Source organism: Neoarius graeffei, chromosome 27, assembly GCF_027579695.1.
Source record: "Neoarius graeffei isolate fNeoGra1 chromosome 27, fNeoGra1.pri, whole genome shotgun sequence".
NCBI classification, from domain to species: domain Eukaryota; kingdom Metazoa; phylum Chordata; class Actinopteri; order Siluriformes; family Ariidae; genus Neoarius; species Neoarius graeffei.
Genome location: NC_083595.1, coordinates 23,874,636 through 23,889,412, shown reverse-complemented (window position 1 = coordinate 23,889,412; position 14,777 = coordinate 23,874,636). Strand labels below are relative to the sequence as shown.

Here is a 14,777-nt window from a genome sequence, read left to right as displayed (position 1 = left end):
TGAGATCGGTGAGCATCTGTTGGTGTTCTCCTTGCAGTTGCCCCTGGGCATTGAGAGCCATCTGCTTTTGATCCTCCGCTACATCCATGATGGCAAAGTATCCTGTGACTATGCAAACACTTACGGATGTATGTGTGGTGGAAGACAACTTAAGAATAGCGAACCAAGCCAAATCGAGAGACAGGAATCAAGGTTAGTAAACACGCTAGGGTCAAGCAATTGGCAAACAGAATATCAGAGGTAAACAGAGATCGAGGAAATGAGAAACACTAGCAAAGTTCAGAATGGTAGAAAGGCAATCATATACCCCTTTTCCACCAAATCAGTTCCAGGGCTGGTTCGGGGCTGGTGCTAGTTCACAACTCGCTCAACTTGCGAGCCAGCTGAGAACCAGTTTGCTTTTCCATAGCTCGGGGTACTAAGGGGAGCCACATCAGTTACATCACTGTATACATCAGTTATGTCACTGTGTTTGCATAAACCTTGGTGCAAACATTGAAGCAACAACAATACGGAGAAGAAGCAGCAGCAACAATAATGGATGACTTCGCGTTTGTACAGCTGCTGCTTCTCGTTGCTTAAAAATGGTGACCTTTCGCGGTCTTGCTATTGTTGTCAGTCTTAACAACTCCGCCCCCCCACTGACGTAAGCGGTTCTTTCCTCTGGCCCAGCAAAGAGTTGGTGCTAGCCTGGAACCGGTTTTTCTGGCCCCAGAGCCAGTTCTTTGTCAGTTGAAACAGAAAACCTGGTTCCAAACTAAGCACTGGCCCCGAACCAGCCCTGGAACTGCTTTGGTGGAAAAGGGGCAAGAGAGCTAACAAGGCTTGGTATGATCGGTGAACCAGAATAATACTTCGCATTGAGTGCTTGTGTGACTGGTGTTTTATATGCAGGGGCAGGTGATGAGGAAATGGATATCAGCTGTGTGTTAGAAGGCAGGAGACAGAGGGCGCTGTGTGTTCTGGGAGTTGTAGTTTGAGCTGTCAATGTTTGTAGTCAGCTCTTTACCAGCGGGTTTACTGACACGCTTACACATGCTGCAGTGCTGAATTTTGAGATCTCACTCTGCAAACTAAACCAAGGCAAGTTTATTTATATAGCACATTTCATACACCATGGCAGTTCAATGTGCTTTACAGAAGTAAAAGCAAAACAGTAAACAATAGAAAATAAAATTACATAAAATAAATGGGGAAGAAAATTAATAAGAATTAAACAATAGTAGAAATAAAATAATAATGAGATAAAAATTCAATTAAAAAAACAAAACAAAAAAACAGCAGAATAAAATAGAATAAAAGTTAAGTAAAATTTAAAACATGGAGAGACTGTAAAAGTAAAGAGTTTAAAACATGTAGAGATGGCAATATTAATAATTTAGCAGAAAGCATCTGAAAACAGCTTGGTCTTTAACCTAGATTTGAAGCTGCCAACAGCAGGAGCATTTTTGATGTCCTCTGGCAGTTGGTTCCATAGCTGTACTGCATAGTAGCTAAAAGCTGCTTCACCACACTTTGTTTTAAGAACAGGTTTTAACAGTAAATTTTTCTGCTGCGATCTGGTAGATCTGATTGGGTTAGGCCGCTGCAACATATCAGAGAGGTAATTTGGCCCTGTACCATTTAGAGATTTGTACACCAGCAGCAATGCTTTAAAGTCAATTCTGTAGCTTACTGGAAGCCAGTGAAGGGACCTTAGAATTGGAGTAATGTGCTCTGTTCTTTTTGTTCGTGTGAGAACCCTAGCTGCTGCATTTTGAACCAGCTGAAGTCGTTTGATGGTTTTTTTTTTTTTGGCAGGCCTGTGAAAAGGCCATTGCAGTAATCAACCCTACTAGAAATGAAGGCATGTATAAGTTTTTCCAGATCATTTTTTGACATAAGTCCTCTTAGTTTGGAAATGTTTTTTAGGTGATAAAATGCCGTTTTAGTGATTGCTTTCATGTGCCTGTCAAAGTTTAGCTCGCTGTCAATGAAAACACCAAGATTTTTAACCATTTCTTTTGTTTTAATCCCCTTTGTGTCAAGAATAGTGGTAATCCTGAGTCTTTCATCTTTTTTTCCAAATAGAATTACTTCTGTTTTATCTGTGTTCAGCTGAAGAAAATTTTGTGACATCCAGTTGTTGATTTGATCGATACGCTGGTAGAGACATTCAAGGGGGGCATAATCATTAGGTGATAGAGCAAGATAAATTTGGGTGTCATCTGCATAGCAGTGATATAAAATTGAATTGTTCTTGATAATTTGCCCAAGTGGGAGCATATAAAGGTTGAATAGTAATGGTCCAAGAATCGACCCCTGGGGGACACCACAGGTCAAGGACATTGACGTTGAGGTACAATTTCCCATGGTAACAAAGAAGCTTCTATCTTTTAAGTATGATTTTAACCAATTGATAACTTTACCAGTCAACCCAACCCAATGTTCAAGTCGATATAGCAGTATGTTGTGATCAACAGTATCAAAAGCTGCACTGAGGTCAAGTAATACCAGGACCGATGTTTTGCCTGCATCAGTATTAAGACGTATGTCATTTATAACTTTAATCAGCGCTGTTTCAGTGCTATGATTGGCACGAAATCCTGATTGAAAGATATCAAAACAGCTGTTTGATATCAAGAAGGCAGTTAATTGATTGAAGACAATTTTTTCAAGGATTTTCCCGATGAATGGTAGATTTGATATTGGCCTGTAGTTATTTAATACTGAAGAATCCAGATTATTCTTTTTAAGTAGGAGCTTTACAACGGCTTTTTTCAAGGACACAGGAACAATGCCAGTCTCTAAGGATGTATTTATGATTTGAAGCACATCTGTAATTATAAGATGTAGAACAGACTTAAAAAAGTTGGTGGACAGAATGTCCAATTCAGATGTTGAGGAACTAAGATTTTGTACAGTTTTTTCAAGAGTCTCATAATCAATTAAACAAAATTCTGACATTGTGTTGAAGTTATCTGTCTGTGTCACTGGTGATTGCAGTTTTTCAATTATTTGCAACTGAGATATATTATGAGCAATATTATGTCGTATTTTATCAATTTTACCTTTAAAGAAGGATGCAAACTCATTGCATTTATTAACTGAGAGAAGTTCAGGTGCTAATTGTGGTGGGGGATTTGTTAGCTTCTCTACTGTTGAAAATAGCACACGGGCATTGTTCATATTCCTGTTGATGTTGGAGAAGAAAGACTGTCTTGCTTTACGAATTTCATAATTATATTTACAAAGCATCTCTTTATGGATTTGATAATGGATGTGAAGTTTAGTTTTGCGCCATTTTCTTTCAGTCTTTCTACATTCTCTCTTTAACAGTTTAACAGCTGAGTATCGCTTCCATGGTGCTTTCTGCTTATCATTGACTCTTTTGATTCTGAATGGAGCAATATCATCCATAATTTGGGTCATATTTAAATTAAAAATTTCCAGTAAATCATCTACAGAGTCTGACATTTTGGTTGAGATCCGAGAGAGAGCTTGCTCAAAGAGAACACATGTGTTGTCGTTTATGACTCTCCTACCCATAGTCATTGAGCTGTTCTGAATGTGAGGAGACATAGAAACATCAGAGAAAACACAAAAATGATCAGATAAGGCCAGGTCAACAACAGTAGTAGAAACAATAAGACCCTTTGTGATGACGAGGTCAAGGGTATGACCACGAGAGTGGGTCAGCCCCTGTACATGTTGTACTAGGTTGAAGTTGTCAATAAGTGCAAGTAGTTCATTGGCATAAGTGTTTTCAGGATTATCTATATGCAAGTTAAAATCCCCAGATATAATAAGACAGTCAAACTCTAAGCAAATGACTGACAACAGTTCACCAAACTCTTCCAGAAAAACTTTGGCTGAATGTCTCGGAGGCCTGTAAATGGTTAATAATATGTTAGGAGAGCATGTAACAAGTGCACATAAGTGTTCAAAGGATGTAAAATCACCAAGTGAGGATTGTTTACATTGAAAAGAGAATTTGAATATATTTGCGATCCCTCCACCTTTCCCCTGTTGGGTAACATTCATAAAATTAAAATTTGGGGGAGTTGCTTCAATAAGGGTGGTAGCACTATTTGCTTGATCCAGCCAAGTTTCAGTTAGAAGCAAAAAATCAAGATTGTTTGCAGATAAGATCATTAATTAAAAATGACTTGTTTGAAAGTGATCTAACGTTCAGAAGAGCTAGCTTTACAGAAAGTCTAGAAGTAATATCCGCTTGGGCACTCTGATATTGTTTTGAAACAGGAAGGAGACTAGACTGGTTCACCCCCTGGGTTAAATATGCTCTATGTTTTTGTGGCAGCGGGGGCGTGGTCAAGCGTCGGTCTGTGACAGGAGGGTGGAGTCAGGGAAGGTAAGTGGCAGAATCACTACACCTGAGAGCAATTAACCTGTGTTTGTGTGTCTTCCCAGTGACCGGCCCTATATGAGGAGGGAGAGCGAGAGCGGAGAGAGCTCATCCCTGAACCAGACGCCGGTTGTGTGTGTGTCTGTGCTAGTTTGGTTATTGTTAAACTGAAAAGTGTGGCAATAAAGCCAAGTGACAAACCTGATCTCTGTCCTGCCGTCCTCTGTGCTCCACCCACACATAGGGAGTCCTACAGTGGTGCCGAAACCCGGGAAGTGGAGCACCAACCCCGCAGCCCCATGGCATCCTCTCCGTTCGCCGACCTGGTCCACGCCCTTGCCATGGCTCAGCAAAGCCAGCACCAGGCGCTCGTCACACTCCAAAAGGAACAAGAGCGGCGCTTCGAAGCCCTGGTGCTGGCCCAGCAGGAAGATCGCAAGGCGTTCCGGCATCTCCTCGCGTCGGCGGGGCCCACCAGCGCTCCAGCCGCGGGCCCGTCTCCCCTCACTGTCACCAAGATGGGCCTGCAGGATGACCCCGAGGTGTTCCTCACGTTATTTAAACAGGTCGCCGAAGCCTCGGGGTGGCCGATGGAGCAGCGCGCGGCGCGCCTCCTCCCCCTGCTCATGGGAGAGGCACAGCTGGCCGCGCTACAGCTCCCCGCCGACCACCGGCTGGCCTACGCGGACCTCTGCCGGGCCGTCCTCCAGCGCGTGGGGCGCACCCCGGAACAACAGCGCCAGCGCTTCCGCGCGCTGCAATTGGAGGAAGTCGGCCGGCCGTTCGCGTTTGGCCAGCAGCTCCGGGACGCCTGCTGGCGGTGGCTGAGGGCCGACGATCACGACGCCGAGGGAATCGTCGACCAGGTGGTGCTGGAACAGTTCATCGCCTGCTTACCAGCAGGAACCGCGGACTGGGTCCAGTGCCACCGCCCGGCATCGCTGGATCAGGCAGTCGAGCTGGCGGAGGATCATCTGGCGGCTGTCCCGGCGGCAGGACAGCAGATGACATCTTCTCTTCTCTCCTCTTCTCTCTCTCTCTCTCTCTCTCTCCCCCTCCTCCTGTGTCCCATCCTCGCCCCATTCCCCCACCGTGGAGGCGGGGGCCGGCACCATCCCTTTGTCAAATCCAGTCTTGAATAAAAGCGAGCTGTGCCTAGTCGATCGAGCAACTCATCAATCTGAGGCATTGGGTACGTGTCAAATTTAGACACCGCATTGACTTTTCGATAGTCCACACAGAACCGGACCGACCTGTTGGCCTTGGGTACCAAGACCACCGGGCTGCTCCAGTCACTGTGGGACTCCTCGACGATGCCCATTTCGAGCATGGCCTCGAGTTCTTCCCGAACCACATTTTTTTTGTGTGTGTGTTCGGGTAGCCTGTAAGGGCGGCTACGCACTACCACCCCCGGGGGCATCTCTATGTGGTGCTCTATGAGGTTAGTGCGACCGGGCAGGGGAGAGAACACTCGAAACTCCGAAAACTCGGTCTGCAACTGGGCGACCTCCGTGAGTTGGGTCGGGGAGAGGTGGTCTCCACAGGGGACCGGAGGGATACCTGACGCCAATGCCCCTTTTTGAACCTCCGGCCCCAGCTCCGCCTTCTCCGGAACCACCGACACCAACGATACGGGGACCTCCTCATTCCAGAGTTTAAGCAGGTTGAGGTGGTAAATCTGTAGCACCCCACCCCTGTCCATTCGCCTCACCTCGTAGTTGACGTCCCCGACTCGCCGTGTGACCTCAAAGGGTCCTTGCCACTTGGCGACCAATTTGGAGCTCGATGTGGGCAACAGTACGAGTACTTTATCTCCCGGTGCGAACTCTCTAAGGCGCATACCCTTGTTGTACAGGCAGGCTTGCCGTTCTTGGGCTTGCCGCAAATTCTCCTGGGTTAGGTGGGTGAGGGTGTGGAGTTTTGCGCGCAGGTCCATAACGTATTGAATTTCATTTTTGCTTTGTGAAGGTTCCTCCTCCCAATTTTCCCACAGCACATCTAGAATGCCGCACGGCTTATGCCCATTATAATAATTCGAACGGGGAGAACCCCATGGAGGCTTGGAAGACCTCTCGCACTGAAAACAGCAAGGGCTCGAGCCACTTATCCCAATTACGTGCGTCCTCACTTATGAATTTTTTAAAATTATTCTTGAGGGTGCGGTTGAACTGTTCCACTAAACCGTCCGTTTGTGGGTGATATACGCTGGTGTGGATCGGCTTAATCCCCAATAACCCATACAGTTCGCGCAGTGTCCATGACATATAAACGTGGTGCCTTGATCAGTCAGAATCTCTTTCGGGATTCCAACTCGGGAGATAACGCGGAAGAGCGCCTCCGCAATACTGCGTGCTGAGATATTGCGCAGAGGCACTGCTTCCGGGTATCGCATTGCATAGTCCACCAGAACTAATATAAAGCGGTACCCTCGTGTCGACCGATCTAATGGCCCGACGAGATCCATCCCAACTCTTTCAAACGGGGTCTCGATTAATGGTAGAGGGCGCAAAGGCGCTTTTGGAATGGCCGCTGGATTTACTAACTGGCATTCGCGGCACACCGTACACCACCTACGAATGTCACCGCGAATCCCTGGCCGATAGAATCGGGCCATTATTCGGGCTAGTGTCTTATCCTGCCCTAGGTGTCCAGCCATGGGATTAAAGTGAGCCACCTGGAACACCAATTCCCGGCGGCTCTTTGGAAGTAAAAGCTTGCTCTTTCATCTGAGTGTCCTGTATCACTCGGTATAATCTATCCTTCATAATAGAGAAATAGGGGAAGGACAGGGTGGCGTTCGGCGGGAGCATTTGACCATCGATTACTCTCACTTGGTCAAACGCATGCCGCAGAGTCTCGTCTCGCGACTGTTCTAATGGGAAATCCGCGAGGGATTCCCCGAGAGAGAGAGGAGGAGCCGGTGGCTCCTCACTCTGACACAGAGATGATGTAGACGGCTCTGTAACAGCTGCTCCCACCAAGGTGACACCGGGACCTCCCCCTGCTGATGTATGGCAGGACCCACTCTCCACTAAACGGCTCATCAACTCCCCGAATCCTGGCCAATCAGTCCCCAAAATTATCGAGTGGGTGAGGCGAGGATTAACCGCCGCCTTTACTATGCATTTTTCCCCTCGGAAAAAAATGTGGACCGACACCAAAGGGTAGCTGTGAACATCCCCGTGCGCACACACAACACCTTCACCCCCTGTGCTCCCCCCAATGCCTCGTTTTACACCAGGCTTTGGTGAATTGAGGTTTGATTGCAACCGGAATCCACCAACGCCTGATATGTATCCCCTTGAATACTCACCGGTATGCGATACGCTCCGGCCCGATGGTGGGCGGCCTCTGGTGCACTGGGGATCTGAACCATCGTGCCCACCTCCATTGCCGTGCACTGCTGTTGGAGGTGGCCCGTCTCCCCGCAGCGCCAGCAAACCGGCCTGGGCTTCCTCTCTGCACCGGTGTTCTGGGGCTCACTCACCTGAGGGGGGGAGAGACAGACAGAAGGGAGAAATGGGAGGGCACCGCAGGTGCGGCGGGCCAGCTGGGGTGGTGCCGGCCCCCGCCTCCGCGGTGGGGGAATGGGGCGAGGACGGGACACAGGAGGAGGGGGAGAGAGAGAAGAGGAGAGAAGGGGCTGTCTGCTGTCCTGCCACCGGAACAGCTGCCAAATGGTCCTCCGCCAGCTCGATGGCCTGATCCAGCGATGCCGGGTGGTGGCACTGGACCCACTCCGCGTTTCCTGTTGGCAAGCGCGCGACGAACTGCTCCAGTACCACCTGGTCGACGATCCCCTCGGCGTCGCGGTTGTCAGCCCTCAGCCACCGCCAGCAGGCGTCCCAGAGTTGCTGGCCAAACACAAACGGCCGGCCGACTTCCTCCAAGTGTGGAAGCGCTGGCGCTGCTGTTCAAGAGTGCGCCCCACACGCTGGAGGATGGCCCGGCGAAGGTCCGCGTACGATATGAAGCTTCCTGTGCTTTGGCTACGGGTGTACCATAGGACAGAATGGTGGACTTGGACTGCTTCAGTTCATCACATTTTTGTAAAAAAAAATCCATTGGTTTGTCCTTTAGTGCTGTGTGTTTGGTTGTAAGATGCCGTTTGAGATGCAATGGTTTCATGGACTCATTGCTCAGAACGTCGCCGCATACAACACACTGCGGCCTGGGCAGCTCCTCTGTCCCTCTCCAAATGAATCCCAGTTTTATGTATTTTTCGTCATACTTCCTCCTTACTGGTTTCTGCCATTTGCTAGCAGCTCTGGGGCTGGTTTTGCCACTGGCGTTAGCATCTGCGCTCAGCTCACACATGTCCTCTTCAGTTCTCCCTCTCTCCTGATCCACGCTCCCATTCGTGGATTTAAGCCACGACAGTAATTTTGTCGTACTCGTCATAATTAGCAAAGCCACCTCCACCTTTTCCCATCACAGCCTAGTCTACCAATGGCGGATAACCGTCTGTCAGCGGAACCGGCGGGAATGCGTACGTACGCTACGTATGGCTACCCAGAAGCACTTGCAAACTTTTTTAAATTATTAACTTAATTTGTATCTCCTTTCATTTTCTTGTCATCGGTTGATAAGATATTTTCATCCATTCGGATATTATAGATAGTATTTCACGTTTTATTTTATTTTTTAATTGTATTTATATTTAATTAAGTGATTCTTTGGTGTACCACTAGAATGGAGCCCGCATACCACTAGTGGTACACGTACCACAGTTTGAGAATCACTGAATTAGCTCCTTTTTGGCAACTGTTGAGAGAAAATTTATTTTTGCTCATTACACTTGTACTGTAATTTAATCAAAATGCTTCAATAGAAAACCTATTTTCAACACCTGAGCTGTTTGTTAGCATGAAAGGTAAGATGTGTGGCTGAATCTTGGTTGTATATGAGGAAGCATGGCAAGGAGGTCCTTTGCACAGCTACTTGTGGGAGATGAACTGTAGGCAGTGTTAAAAGTGATTTTTATATATATATATATATAAATCAGGATATGGGCGGCATGGTGGTGTAGTGGTTAGCACTGTTGCCTCACAGCAAGAAGGTCCGGGTTCAAGCCCCATGGCCGGTGAGGGCCTTTCTGTGTGGAGTTTGCATGTTCTCCCCGTGTCTGCGTGGGTTTCCTCCGGGTACTCTGGTTTCCCCCACAGTCCAAAGATATGCAGGTTAGGTTAACTGGTGACTCTAAATTGACCGTAGGTGTGAATGTGAGTGTGAATGGTTGTCTGTGTCTATGTGTTAGCCCTGTGATGACCTGGTGACTTGTCCAGGGTGTACCCCGCCTTTCGCCCGTAGTCAGCTGGGATAGGCTCCAGCTTGCCTGTGACCCTGTAGAACAGGATAAAGCGGCTAGAGATGAGATATCAGGATATATGGAAATGAAGCCCAGACACAGCAGATATAATAACATTAATTCAGGGATGTTTACCATATCTGTCAATGCACTTTTGTAGTGCCATGCTGATTTTATAATTATTTAAACCGATTTCATAAAATGCATTTCAAAGTAATATTATTTTCTTAATTAGTAGACACAGTAAGACTTCAGCAATTTCAGCCATGCTTAAGACAACAACCAATATGCTTAAGCAAAGACAAACAACCATTGGTCAAAATATCTCCAACTTTGTCTGGTTTAAGAAATAATGACCAGTAAGGAGTTGGCTCTTATTGGTGAGCTGTGCAAAATGATCTGACTCACTGAAAAGAGCAGGAATAAAGCAGTAAAATTAAAGTGTCATGTTCTCTGGCAGGTGGTGAAGATTGCTCATGTTCAGTTGTACACCAAGTCTCTCACTGCTATCTGCATCCCACGCAGACATGCCACACTCATCTAGAAACATTCTGCTCCCTTTTCCTTCTTAAAAGAAAAAAAATACAATCTTAACTACCTGCTATTTGTCTTTTTACTTTATTTTATTCTATTTTGCACAACCCTCTGTGTTTGTCATCTGTGTTGTTGTTTGTCAGGTTGTGTTGTTGAAATGTGTGTTTGCATGTTATATGTGATGGTGAGCCAAAGATAATTTTCCACCTTGGTGGACAATAAAGATTTATTCTATTCTAGTCTAGTCTATTATACCATTGTTCTGGGTCCTTCTAATTTCATTAAATCCTCCAGGTTTGGTGAAAATATAGGGTGGACTTTAATATAGGGAATTCCCTGGTACACACCACACTTACACATCCTTCTCCAAGTGACAAGACATGAAACATTTTTTATAAGGGATAAACTGAGTAAGCAAGTAAGCAAATAGAAATTAAATGACATGTAGAAGTCAGCAAAAAATACCTATGCTCTCTTGTGTCTGTTAGGGTTAAGACCAAGGATAGTTTGTAGAAGCATCTTAAATCCTGGGTCTTTACAGTTATCTTAAAGTGGAATTAGGAGTGAAATTGAGGCAGAACACGCCCACCTTAGGTTTATGGGAAAGGCAAGCAGAGCTGGGCTCCAGGACTACAAGTAAGGGATAATGTACAATGAGCTGGCTATTATTGCAATATAAACCCTGACAGGGTGATGCAAAACCCCAAACTGAAGCGGGCCACTGTACATTAGCCCATTTATTACATGGCTATTTACTAAAGAAATCAATAATTTGACACGGAATATTGGTTTTAAAATTATTTTATTGATTAAAAAATTATTTTATTGCTTTTGCTAATGACGTGCTCCATTACCATGGTCTGTTATTCAGAGAAACAGTCTGTTATAGTCAAGTTTATTGAACCTGTGAGAACAGGGACCCGCATCCACACATCCCAGTTTCCCAAAACACTCTATGCCTGATTAAACAGTTTTGGTAAACTATTATGAAGAAATAACAGACTGTACAATGCCATAACTGACTGATGAGTCTTGAGTATTAAACAAAGCTGTGCAATAATGATGTTTAAGTGTAGATGGTAGCATATAATGGTGCCAGTATTAAAGCTCTTATATATTTTCACACTTCTTTATAGTGAAATGCTTTATTTTAAAAATAATTAAATGCCTTCCTTCAGTCAAGGATGTTGTTAACTGCTGTCATACATGTCAATTGTGACATCACGATTTGTAATCAGAGTGCAATTTTTAAACTTCGAAAAGAGTAAGATGGCAGCACCCAGGGACATTGTTTTTCTTTTAAAATAAAATCTGTACACAATATACAGGTACAAATATGAGCAAGTGAACACTCAAACATGCCTTGTATGGATATTATCTGTCAGTATAAAGTTTATTTTTTGGGTTTTGTTTGGCTTTAAGATAAATGCATTGACCTGATTTTTGATGGTTTTGATCAAACGAATGACAAACATGTACCACCACAGGGAACTTGACTGTAAGTGCAAGGCAAGGTATCTTAAACACCTGGCCTCCGGACAACGAAATTTGTATCTTTATTTACATAAGATAGATGGGTTTTGGCGGCACGGTGGTGTAGTGGTTAGCGCTGTCGCCTCACAGCAAGAAGGTCCTGGGTTCGAGCCCCGGGGCCGGCAAGGGCCTTTCTGTGTGGAGTTTGCATGTTCTCCCCGTGTCCGCGTGGGTTTCCTCCGGGTGCTCCGGTTTCCCCCACAGTCCAAAGACATGCAGGTTAGGTTAACTGGTGACTCTAAATTGACCGTAGGTGTGAATGTGAGTGTGAATGGTTGTCTGTGTCTATGTGTCAGCCCTGTGATGACCTGGCGACTTGTCCAGGGTGTACCCTGCCTTTCGCCCGTAGTCAGCTGGGATAGGCTCCAGCTTGCCTGCGACCCTGTAGAAGGATAAAGCGGCTAGAGATGAGATAATGAGATGAGATGAGATGGGTTTTTATCCAGCACTTATTTTTTATTTGCTTTTTTTCAAAAATAACATAGGATTATTTACTCACACATTTTGGGGAAGGCGGCACGGTGGTGTAGTGGTTAGCGCTGGCGCTTCACAGCAAGAAAGTCCGGGTTCGAGCCCCGTGGCCGGTGAGGGCCTTTCTGTGCGGAGTTTGCATGTTCTCCCTGTGTCTGCATGGGTTTCCTCCGGGTGCTCTGGTTTCCCCCACAGTCCAAAGACATGCAGGTTAGATTAACTGGTGACTCTAAATTGACTGTAGGTGTGAATGTGAGTGTGAATGGTTGTCTGTGTCTATGTGTCAGCCCTGTGATGACCTGGTGACTTGTCCAGGGTGTACCCCACCTTTCACCCATAGTCAGCGGGGATAGGCTCCAGCTTGCCTGCGACCCTGTAGAACAGGATAAAGCGGCTAGAGATAATGATGAGAATTTTTGGGGAAAACATTCATGACACTTTCATATAAAACTATCTCATTATCTCTAGCTGCTTTATCCTGTTCTACAGGGTTCCAGGCAAGCTGGAGCCTATCCCAGCTGACTACGGGTGAAAGGCGGGGTACACCCTGGACAAGTTCCCAGGTCATCACAGGGCTGACACATAGACAAACAACCATTCACACCTACGGTCAATTTAGAGTCACCAGTTAACCTAACCTGCATGTCTTTGGACTGTAGGGGAAACCGGAGCACCTGGAGGAAACCCACACGGACATGGGGAGAACATGCAAACTCCGCACAGGAAGGCCCTCGCCAGCCACGGGGCTTGAACCTGGACCTTCTTGCTGTGAGGCAACAGCACTAACCACTACACCACCATGCTGCCCATATAAAACTAGTTAAAACCATTTTATTAGTCCACTAGCTTGTTGGACAATTGACAGTTTCTGGCAGTAGATGGATTGTAAGTGCAGGAAGAGTTTTATTGAAAAAATTAGCCAACAGATCCAAAACATAGACAAAGGCGGAGTCAAAAAACAGGCAGTGGTCGAGTGAGGCACAGACAGGATATCAGAGGTAATACAATACTCAAAGTCCAAAACTACAAACAGGGTCAAGACCAGAAAAGTGACACAAAATGCAAAGCTTTCGCAAAATCCATGTTACTGAGATTCCTTATATGTCAGTGCCGTGATTGAGCTCTAATCAGGAACAGGTGCATGGCAATTAGTCCTAATGGCGTGCATGCACTTTGCCGTCTGCAGCTATGCGCTCCGCGCTCCAACATGTGTGGACGTGACAGCTGTAACCAGTCAACTCCTTGATATATCAAGTTTGATATTCAATCATAACTATATTAATGAAGTAAAGTGAAAGCGCTGGCCCACTACTGTCCACCAGGCACCCAGCAGAGTCACACCATAATAAATGTTGTGGTGCTGTTTCTGGCGCATGACATGCAGTGTCAAAAAAAGGAATAAATATGTATTCGTAACTGTGATGTGTATCTCATTATTGGTATAACTGTCACAAGACAATGCAGCAATTTATTGATGCAAAATACACTACACTACACAAGTCAATGGTTCATATGCTATATTATTATTATTCTATTCGGGTTGATTTTGTATCCTTGCAAATATTTTGCTCATACACTCATCAGGAGCTCCACTTTTAGGCAGTGCCTAAATATCTATATTATCTGCTATAAACTGTGACAATGCAACATTAATCAGAACTATGAATGAATAAAAGGACAACGTGTTGTTCTTTAATTGAAGAAAAAAAAAAGGCATTTTCTGTGGTGGTGGTGGTGGTGGTGTTATAAGAAAACACCCCAAAATGTTTTATTCCCTACTAAATATATCTCTACCCAGGTCTAATTCTCTCTCAAACGTTATCTAACTAAAAACCCAGAAAAGAAAACGTATGAATTATATTGTATTTCTGCTTGTCGTCACCGTTTAGTTAACGTAAGCGGTACTGAGAGCTCAGTGGTAAGGGGTGAATGTGTTGAAGGGGGACGAGTTAGACTGTAACACCAGACACAACCAGTGAGCTTCCGGGTTTTGGAGGTCTTGTTGGTTGCAGCGCTATGATTTTGTTATGATGAGTTTCGGCGGGTGAGAGGAAAACATTCGAGTGGCCAACGCGGAAAGGAAACCTATCCCCAAGTTAGTGGAAACAGTAATATTATGCTCATGCTGGAACTATCTGTCATTTAAACAAACAGGCAAAAACATTCAGGTCAGATAATTGGTGTTGTTAGGAACAAGCTGTCTGCTAGTGAAGAAAAACACTACAAAGCTAACTGGCTTTTCCCTCTGAAATTCTAGCAAATGAAAGATAACACAAGTATTCCTGAACGGATATTTATTATATCCAAACTAATCAGCTAAATACAGTAACATATTCCGACACAGTTATTTATAATATCTAAACCAGGGGTTTTCAAAGTGTGGGAGAGTCAGCCCCCCCCCGGAGAGCAAATAAACAACAGCGCGCCCCCCCCCTTTTTGTTGTTGCTATACTTAATGTTCCATTCGTATTTTTAAAAAATGGTTGTTGTACACAATTTTTTCTTTTTCACATTTTAAACATCTGTGCTTTTTAAAACATCTTGTTTTACACATTTTAAACATCTCATAGCATCGTTAGCTAGCAC

General features: G+C 45.3%; 1 protein-coding gene across 1 annotated transcript in view; it reads left to right on the top strand.

The window, feature by feature from the left end:
- The first annotated feature begins 4,332 nt into the window (after positions 1–4,332).
- The window catches only part of znf408 (zinc finger protein 408), a 53,027-nt gene continuing 42,582 nt past the window's right edge, over positions 4,333–14,777 (top strand). Inside the window, exon 1 of the mRNA XM_060911247.1 lies at positions 4,333–4,351. The gene's annotated coding sequence lies outside the window, so the exon portion shown is untranslated. The remainder of the gene's footprint in view (positions 4,352–14,777) is intronic.